Source organism: Propithecus coquereli, unplaced genomic scaffold, assembly GCF_000956105.1.
Source record: "Propithecus coquereli isolate 6110/MARCELLA unplaced genomic scaffold, Pcoq_1.0 Scaffold39, whole genome shotgun sequence".
NCBI lineage: Eukaryota > Metazoa > Chordata > Mammalia > Primates > Indriidae > Propithecus > Propithecus coquereli.
Genome location: NW_012149618.1, coordinates 2,900,234 through 2,909,036, shown reverse-complemented (window position 1 = coordinate 2,909,036; position 8,803 = coordinate 2,900,234). Strand labels below are relative to the sequence as shown.

Below are 8,803 nucleotides of genomic sequence, written 5' to 3'. Positions count from 1 at the left end.
AGAGGCTGGTCTTGAACTCCTAGCCTCAAGCAATCATTCTGCCTTGGCTTCCAAAAGCTGGGAGGTGTTTTAACTGTGTTTTCTTAGGTTCTGTATTGATCAACTGGGCATCCATTAAGCACAGGGCCAAACTGATGGCCAAAGTTGTTTATGTTTCCCTTGCATTCCAAAGCCCATACTCTGAGCCACTTACTTTATCTAACTCTCACAGCCTAAGCCAATATTTCCCCTCCCCTAAATCAACCCAGGGCCGGGTAACTAGGGACAAGCCCCTATGCTCAAAAGCCTGCCAGAATTATTCAGACTAGCCAGTCCTAAACTGCTTCCATTGCCCTGCCTTGCCTTTCCCTTGGAAGCCCCAGCAAAGACTGTGGCCTATGCCTTCCCCTTGCTCCTTTCTGCCTCCTGAGTGACACTGGTGCTTCCCTCTGTGGCTGTGCCTCTTGTTTCTAAGGGAACTATGAGTAACATTAAGCTTTTCTTTCATTGACCTCTCTGTGTCCTCACTCAGCCATCTTGATAAATTAAGACCCAGGCACAAATCAGTAGGATGTTCAGTTCCTGAAGTGGTCTGGGGCTTAGAGATTGGAGTTAGAGATTTGTTAGTTGTCAGCATTTTGATGGTGTATTAGTTCGCGGGGTTGCCATAACAAAGTATTAATACTACAAACTGGGTGTCTTAAACAACAGAGATTCATTGATTCACACCTCTGGAGACTAAAAGTCAAGATCAAGGTGTCCGTAGGGTTGGTTCCTTTTGAGAGCTATGAGAAAGAATCTCTTTCATGCCTCTCTCCTAGCTTCTGGTGGGTTGCGGGAAATCTTTAGCATTCCTTGGAATGTAGAAACATCGTCCCAACCTCTGTTTTCATCTTCACAAACACCTTAGTCTGTTTGTGCTGCTATAACAAAATATTACAGACCAGGTAATTTATAAATAACAGAAATTTATTTCTCACAGTCCTGGGGACCGGGAAGGCCAAGATCAAGGCACCAGCAGGTTTGGTGTCTAGTGAAGGTCTGTTCCTCATACGTGGTGCCATGTAGGTGTCCTCACATGACAGAAGGGACAGAAAGGCAAGAGAGAAAGAGGGGCAAACTCTCTCAAAAGCCTCTTTTACAAGGGCATTAATCCAGTCGCATCCCCAAAGGCCCTACCTCTTAATATCACTGCAATATGGGTTAAGTTTCAACCCATGAATTTGGGGGGCTGTTCAGACCATAGCAGTGTTCTTCACAGCTGAGCGTTACCACTCAGGAAGAGTTCACCCAGACACCCCAATATATGTACTGCTAATGCCCTGTACCGCCCCACATGTAGACAATCAGTCACGCATCGGCCATGCCCTCTCAAGCCCACACTGTCATGCACGATGCCCCGACTGTATCACAGGTTCCTCGTACACACAGCCACGTATACCAGCCACAGTCACACACAGCTTACAGTAAGTTACATCGTGTTTTGTCACATATATCTGGGTCCCTCAGGTAGAGCCTGTGACACCCACGGCGTCACCACAGTTAAATGTGCTCCTCATATACACCAGCCTCACCATCTGTCTCTCTAGTTTTGTCTGTCTCTGTCTGTGACACACACACGCACACACACACCAGCCTCGCCATCTGTCTCTCTGTGTCTGTCTCTGTGTGCGTCTCTCTCTGTCATACACCCCCACCCCCAGCCTCATCAGCTGTCTCTCTGTGTGTCTCTGTCTCTGTGTGTTTCCTTCTGTCTCTCTCTCTCACACACACACACACACACACACACACACACAGCCCGTCCTCCGGGGTTGCGGAGGGCTGGGCGGCAGAGGAGCGCCCTCCCCGCGGCGGCTGGCGCTGGCTCCAGACTCTGCCCGGGCCAGGGCGGCGGCTGCAGCCGGGAGGGCGACGTGGAGCGGCCACGTGGAGCGGCCCGGGGGAGGGCGGGCGGCGCAGCAGCCTCAGCGCCCACGAAGCCGGAGCCCAGCCCCGCGCGCGCACCGCTGCAGCAGGTGGGTCGGCCCCCGCCCGGGGCGGGCACAGGGCTGGGCGTCAGACTGAGCCCATCGCCGCCGGCGCGGGGACCGCGGGGCGAGGTGGCCTCCTGCCTCCGGTCCGGCTCCTGAGAAGCACAGTCCCTTGGCGTCCCCGCGGCTTGGACGCGGCCACAGCGGTGGCCCTGGCCTATGGGCACGGCTGGGGAGGAGGTTGCCCCGAGGGCAGGTAGAGCCAGGGGACTGGAACGCGAGTCCGGAGCCCTTTGGTTTGATGCTGGGGTTTCCCAGTTCCCCAAGCCCGTTTCCCTCCAGTATAGCATTATTGTTCCAGCAGCCCTGGGGGGAGGGGAGCTGGCCTGAGCTTCATCCCCATCGGACAGAGGAAGACAGGAAGGCTTGGGGAGGCCCCAGGTCACCATCTAGCTGGAAGTGGCAGCGCGAGACCGGCTCCCAGGTGTGGGCTCCTCCTCTCTTGGTGGGGAAGGGGGGATAAATGAAGGGAGAGGCTTCAGATGGAAATGACTTCCCAACAGTTAGACTCAGCCAGAAATGGAACCCATGGCTTGTGAGGTGCTAGGCTGCTGTCCTGGAATGACTCAAGCGGAGGCCGAATGGCCATTTGACAGCGATGCCGTGGACGAAATTTTTCTGCACTGGATGGGAAGTTAAGGAGATAACCTTGAAAGGCCCCTGTCACATCCTAGACGCTCTGAAATACCCAAGGAGCATCTGCTTGCTGCCACCACTTAACCTACATCGTCTCATTCATCCTCCCACACTCCTACAAGAAAGGTACTGTTATCCTCATTTTTAAAATGAAGATCCTGGGGCTCAGAGAGGTAAGGACACCTGCCCACAGCACACAGTCAGCAGTGTCAGAGGCAGGATTTGATCCACTTGTCTAACCCCAAGGCCAGGCTCTCCCCTCCCCTGCACTGGTGCAAAGGCTTGAATTAATCTGAGGCCAGAGGGTCATTGTTAAGCTGTGCATATGATGTGACTAACTTTATTGAATTACATCACAACTGTTAACTAACAGTTATAGTGGCTTTCATGTGTTTATTAGGATGATTATGTTCTTGCACATTATAGTAATAGTTATAAGAAATGGTTAGGGACATTTTTATTTGGCAGGCAGTGGTTCCATAACTATTTTATTTCTATTGCTTATAAAAGGTTTTGTAAATGCTTAGAAATGTGTAAGTGCGAACAAATCACATTGCACCAACATCACTACACATTACATGAGATGCTTTAGCCTGACTTTCTTAAATAATTGTGGTGGGTTACTCCTACTAAAAGTGTCACTGTTGGAAGCATTATATAAGAGATTATTACACTAAAAGTCCACGTGCAATTATTTAACTTTCTGAAGTGAACTACAAGTGAATGCCAAGGTTGTCAGGAAGACCCAGAATATTTCAGGTTGAGGATGGAGCAGGTTGGGCAAAGGCACTAAAAAGTAAAAGTGAAAAGTATTTTAGGAGACTCCAGTAGCCTCTCTGAAGCAGAGTGTTAGTGTAACAGAGCAATAGAAGGTCAGTCAAAGGTAACTTGAGATCTGATTGTAGAAGGCCTTGCATGCCCAGGTAAGGACTCTGGACTAACAGAAATTGGAGCCATTGAAGGTTTTGGAGCAGTGAGGTTCTAGCAAAGGAAGATTTATCCAATGTGAGTATTGAGGGTTCTTTAAATAGAGAAGATACCAGAGGCAGAGACAATGGTAAAAAGCTACAATATTAGTATGTGCGAGAAGCAATGCATTATCCTCTTACTATTCACTGTAACCCTGGAAGGTAAATATTATCTCCAGTATGTAGATAAGGTAGCTGAAGTTTGGTGAAGATAATTAATTTAGCCAAGGTCACAGGGGCAGTCAATGATGGAGCTGGGATTTGAAAGTAGGTCTGGCTGGTTTTGAACCTCCGTTCTTTGTCCACTAAACATACTGAATAGTTACATATGTGAGGGATACTTAGGGCTAAGAGAAGAAGAGTGATAATAATTCCTGGTGATAGGGCTCAGGACCAGGTACATAATTTGCAGGGCCCAGTACAAAAATGATTGAGAGTTTCAAGACAGTGACAGCAGAGCATTAGACTAAGCATCAGGCCCCTCTGAGAGAAGGGCCCTGTGTGACATCTATGAAGCCAGCCCTTGCAGGATTGGCCTTCCAATGACTACGGCAACTTAACAAACCACCTCAAAACTTAGTTGCATAAAAGGATATCGTTGACTTTGCTTGTGAGTGCAGTCTGGGCAGGGCTGTGGAAACAAGCACATTTCTGCCCCATTCAGTGATGGTTGGGGCAGCTTGGAGACTGGAGTTGGAGTCATCTGAAGGTTTGCTCCCTCACTTGTCTGGTCATTGCGCTGGGAAGATTTGAGCAGCTGGAGGCTCCTCAGGCATCTCTATCTCTGTGTTGTTCCTCCACATGGTCTCTCCAACATGGTGGCTTCAGGGATGCCAGACTTCTTCCATGGTGGCTCAAGTCTCTAGAGATGTATGTCATAGCTCACTGCAGCCTTGACCTCCTGGCTCCAGTGATCCTCCTGCCTCAGCCTCCCGAATAGCTGAGACTATAGGTGTGCGCTACCACACCCAGCTAATTTTTTCTCATTTTTTGTAGAGACGGAGTCTCGTTGTGTTGCCCCGGCTGGTCTCGAACTCCTGGCCTCAAACAATCCTCTGTCTCAGACTCCCAAAGTGCTGAGATTACAGGTGTGAGCCACCTACCATGTCCGGCCTCATTCTTTGGAGTTCACAGATGCCCTTGTTTTAAAGGCAACTGCTAGTGGATGATAACACATTAATCCTGGATGATATGTTTTGACAGCTCCGAGGGATTTAAATGACTCCAGTGCCTCCTGTTGGCCTAGGTCCTGGCAGTGAACAGATGGGGAGGAGAAAGCTATTTGACGGGATCCAGGTGGGAAGACCGGGGGTGGGGGTATGTGTGAAGCCACTGTAGAGTGGTCCAGGACAACTTTTGGAAGGAAAAAGGCCTTATTGTATACCAGGCCCTGCACTTTACACATCTCGTCTCACTAAGCCCTCACCACAGCCCTGCAAGAGGTGCTCTCGTCAGCCCCTCAGCCCCACGTTACAGATGGAGAACCGGAAGCACAGAAGAGTCACACAGTCAGTGAGTTGCACAGCCTGGCTTTGAACTTAGGCAGCCTGAGGTTAGGGCCCATACCCTTAAACTTTGGGCTATACCACCTATTTCTTAGCAATCCTGTGTTTCTCTATTTTTCTCTTATTATAACTTTGTATCTTTTCCTACTTATATATTTGCAAGCTTTAGGGGGAACAAGAATACGTAACTCTACCTTAAGCTATCAATTTACTGATAAGATAGTGCCTCACATATAGTAGGTGCTCAATAAATATTAAGGAAATGAGTAATGTTTATCCCTATTCTACAAACTTATGTTTGTAGAGTTTTTTTCATCATTTTTGTATTAATTCCTAGTCTACTTGCATTTTGGTCATATAACAGTATGAGACTAATTCTTTGATATTCATTGAGCCATGTTCTCTGGTCTATTAGCTATCAGTTTTTACAAATATTCTGTGTGTGCTTGAGAAGAATATGTATTTACTGCCAGGTTTGGTGGCATATGCCTGTAGTTCTAGCTACTTGGGAGGCTAGAGTGGGAGGATCACTTGAGCTGAGGAGTTCAAAGGTGCCGTGAGCTATAATCATGCCACTGCACTCCAACTTGGGCAACCCTGTCTCCAAAAAAAAAAAAAAGAAGAAGAAGAAGAATATGTATGTAATTGCTAAGTTGCTAAGTGACCGAAGTAGGGTTCTATACAGATTAATTAGCTCAAGATTAGCTACATTCTTACAAATTTTTAGTCTGCTTAATCTTTCAAATACTGAATGAAATATGTTAAATTTTCTCACCATAAAGGGAAGATTAGGTTTTTCTTCCTTGTAGTTATGCCTTTTTTTTTCCAGGTATTTTGAGGCTATGTATTAGATGTACATGAATTCAGAATTATTATAATTCTGCATCTTCAAATCTACTTGGTCATTTTATGCCTTCTTGTTTCTTTCTCATAATTTCACACTTCCCTGTAATTTCTTAAATCATGTTAAATATACCTACTTTATATTCTGTGTGTTGTACTTCCAACTTTTTTAGTTTTTCCAAGTCTAGCTTTGTAAGCAGTTGTTTTGCTGGCTCTTACTCACAGTGTCCTTTTTCCTTGTATGTTTATAACTTTTTGCCTGTGAGTTCATGTTCCTTGAAACTTTACCTATGGAAATTCTTTGAGGCCTGATTTGGAGTTGAGTGAGAAGACGTATGTTTTCCTCTGTCAGTCATCTGAAGATTTTTTTCTCCCTTCTATGCAGGACCAAGGTCAAGATAGGCAAGATTCTTTGCTGCCCTTCTTCATGACAAATTTACTTTTTGTTTACCCTAATATTGAGAGTATGCTGCTTGGAATCCCAACTTTATGTAGGGAATCTCCTATTAGTTTCTTCACACTGGGCGGGCCCAGGCTTTATCTCTGGTCTCCTTCACTGCGCAAGCACTCAAACCAATAGCTCAAGTTCACCTGGGTTTGGTTTGGCAGATACTCTTAAGGTGAAAGCTGATGGCAACCTCACTTTTTCCCCAGATTACCATTTTCACAGTGCTTTTGTACTTTGGAGAATTTCTTGCCAATTCAATGCTTTTGAAAAAATACTATTTTTATCCAGCTTTGTAGTTACTTTCACTGGGACATGTCGCTGTATGTCGCCCAGACATGCAGGGAGGTCTGGATGTTTTTCTAGTTCACTATTTCACTGGGCTTTGTCCCTTTGAAGGTTGATATGGAGATCTCAGTTCCAACTGCCTACTTTGAATGGGCCCAAGACCTTGTCCTCTCTCCTGGGCACAGCTAAAACCCAAGGGTCTATGTTGCCAGCCAATGTTGGTGAACATCTTCAGGGCAGCTATGGCTTCAGCATCCTTTTGGCCACTGGGGCTATAGATACCAACAAACTATGCATACTCACTATACCTGTTGAGGCCAGATGCATGCACAGAAAAATGAAGACAGGCTCTATGATTCTAGGTAGCTTCATCTTCTTGTGGACTTCCATGCTCCATTGCTGCTGCTTCTTCAAGGCAGCTCAAAAAGGCACAATTTTTGTTTATCTTCTTGTTAGTCAGATGCTCACCTGCTCTACCCCTCATCCTTTAGGAAACTGATGTTCACCCTGGTAGGGTTCCAAATCTTAGTAGGGTCATGTAATTCTTGGACAATCTATTGAAAGCTATGGACCTTCCTCTAGGAAAATCCAGTGTCAGCAGATGTAGAGTATCATGTTCTCTGCTTAGATCAAGCATCTGATAATTTTTCTTCTGAGAGATGGCTTTGGGGTCTCAGGCCTCAGCTTTGGTGGGGGTCTGCTTCCTCACAAACTCCCATTATCTGTAAACTCCCCAGGACTAGGCAGAGCTTCATGCTCTGTGTTTTGATTGATTCATTCTATATTTGACTGTTTTCATATAATTGAATGAATGTTTTTGACAATGGGCCTATGCAATGTAGGTCTAAGGGGAAGTTTCTGTTTCTTCCTTTATATTTGGATCTGGTTTTCCTAACTCCATTTAGTGAACAATTCCTGGGGCCACTATTGTTCTGATCTTGATTTTTTGTGTTTTCTTTGTTTAATTTTAAATTTTAGAATATTATGGGGGTACAAATGTTTTGGTTACATGAATTACTTTTGAACACTTCGAATCAAAGTTATAAGTGTGTCCATCACCCAGATAGTGTGCGTCATATCCGTTAGGTGTGAATTTACCCATCGTCCCCTCCTCCCCTTCCCACCTGCTTGATTTCTGTTGAATTTTACTACCATATGTACACATGAGTGTTGATCATTTAGTTCTAATTTAAAAGTGAGTACCTGTGGTGTTTGTTTTTCCATTTATTTTTGTTGTTGCTGTGATTACCTTTGGGGTCTTCTTCATAAATTCTTTGCCGAGGCCAACTTCTATAAGAGTTTTTCCAACCTCTTCTTCTAGAATTCTTATAGTTTCATACCTTACGTTTAAGGCTTGTTATCCATTGTGAATTAATTTTTGTAAGTGGTGAGAGGTACAGATCCTATTTTAGTCTTTCACATGTGGCTATCCAATTTTCCCAGCACCATTTATTGAATAGGGATTGTTTTCCCCATCATATGCTTTTGTCTGCTTTGTCAAAGATTACATGGCAATATGAGGATGGTTTTATATTTGGGTTCTCTGTTCTGATCCATTGGTCTATGTCTCTGTTCTTATGCCAGTACCATGATGTTTTGGTTACTATAGCCTTATAGTATAGCTTGAAGTCTGGTAAAGTGATGCCTCCTGATTTGTTCTTTTTGGTTAAGGTTGCTTTGGCTATTTGGGGTCTTCCTGGTTCCATATAAATTATTTTTTCTAGATCTGCAAAAAATGACATTGGTATTTTAATGGGGATTACATTGAATCTATAAATCGCTTTGAGTAGCATAGACATTTTAATAATGTTGATTCTGCCCATCCGTGAGCATGATATATTTTTCCATTTGTTTACATCCTCTGAGATTTCCTTCCTCAGCATTTCATAGTTGTCCCTGTAGAGGTCTTTCTCCTCTTTGGTTAAATATATTCCTAGGTATTTTATTTTCTGTGTTGCTATTGTGAAAGATATTGAGTCTTTAATCTGATTCTCAGCTTGACTGTTGGTGTATAGGAATGCTACTGATTTGTGTACATTGATTTTGTAACCTGAGACTTTGCTGAATTTATTTATCAATTCCAGGAGTCTCTTGGCAGAATCTTTGGGA

At 44.8% G+C, this 8,803-nt stretch overlaps 1 protein-coding gene across 1 annotated transcript in view; it reads left to right on the top strand.

Moving 5' to 3' along the window:
• The first annotated feature begins 1,906 nt into the window (after nucleotides 1-1,906).
• CGREF1 (cell growth regulator with EF-hand domain 1) overlaps nucleotides 1,907-8,803 on the top strand; it is a 14,344-nt gene continuing 7,447 nt past the window's right edge. The window contains exon 1 of the mRNA XM_012652484.1: nucleotides 1,907-1,994. The gene's annotated coding sequence lies outside the window, so the exon portion shown is untranslated. The remainder of the gene's footprint in view (nucleotides 1,995-8,803) is intronic.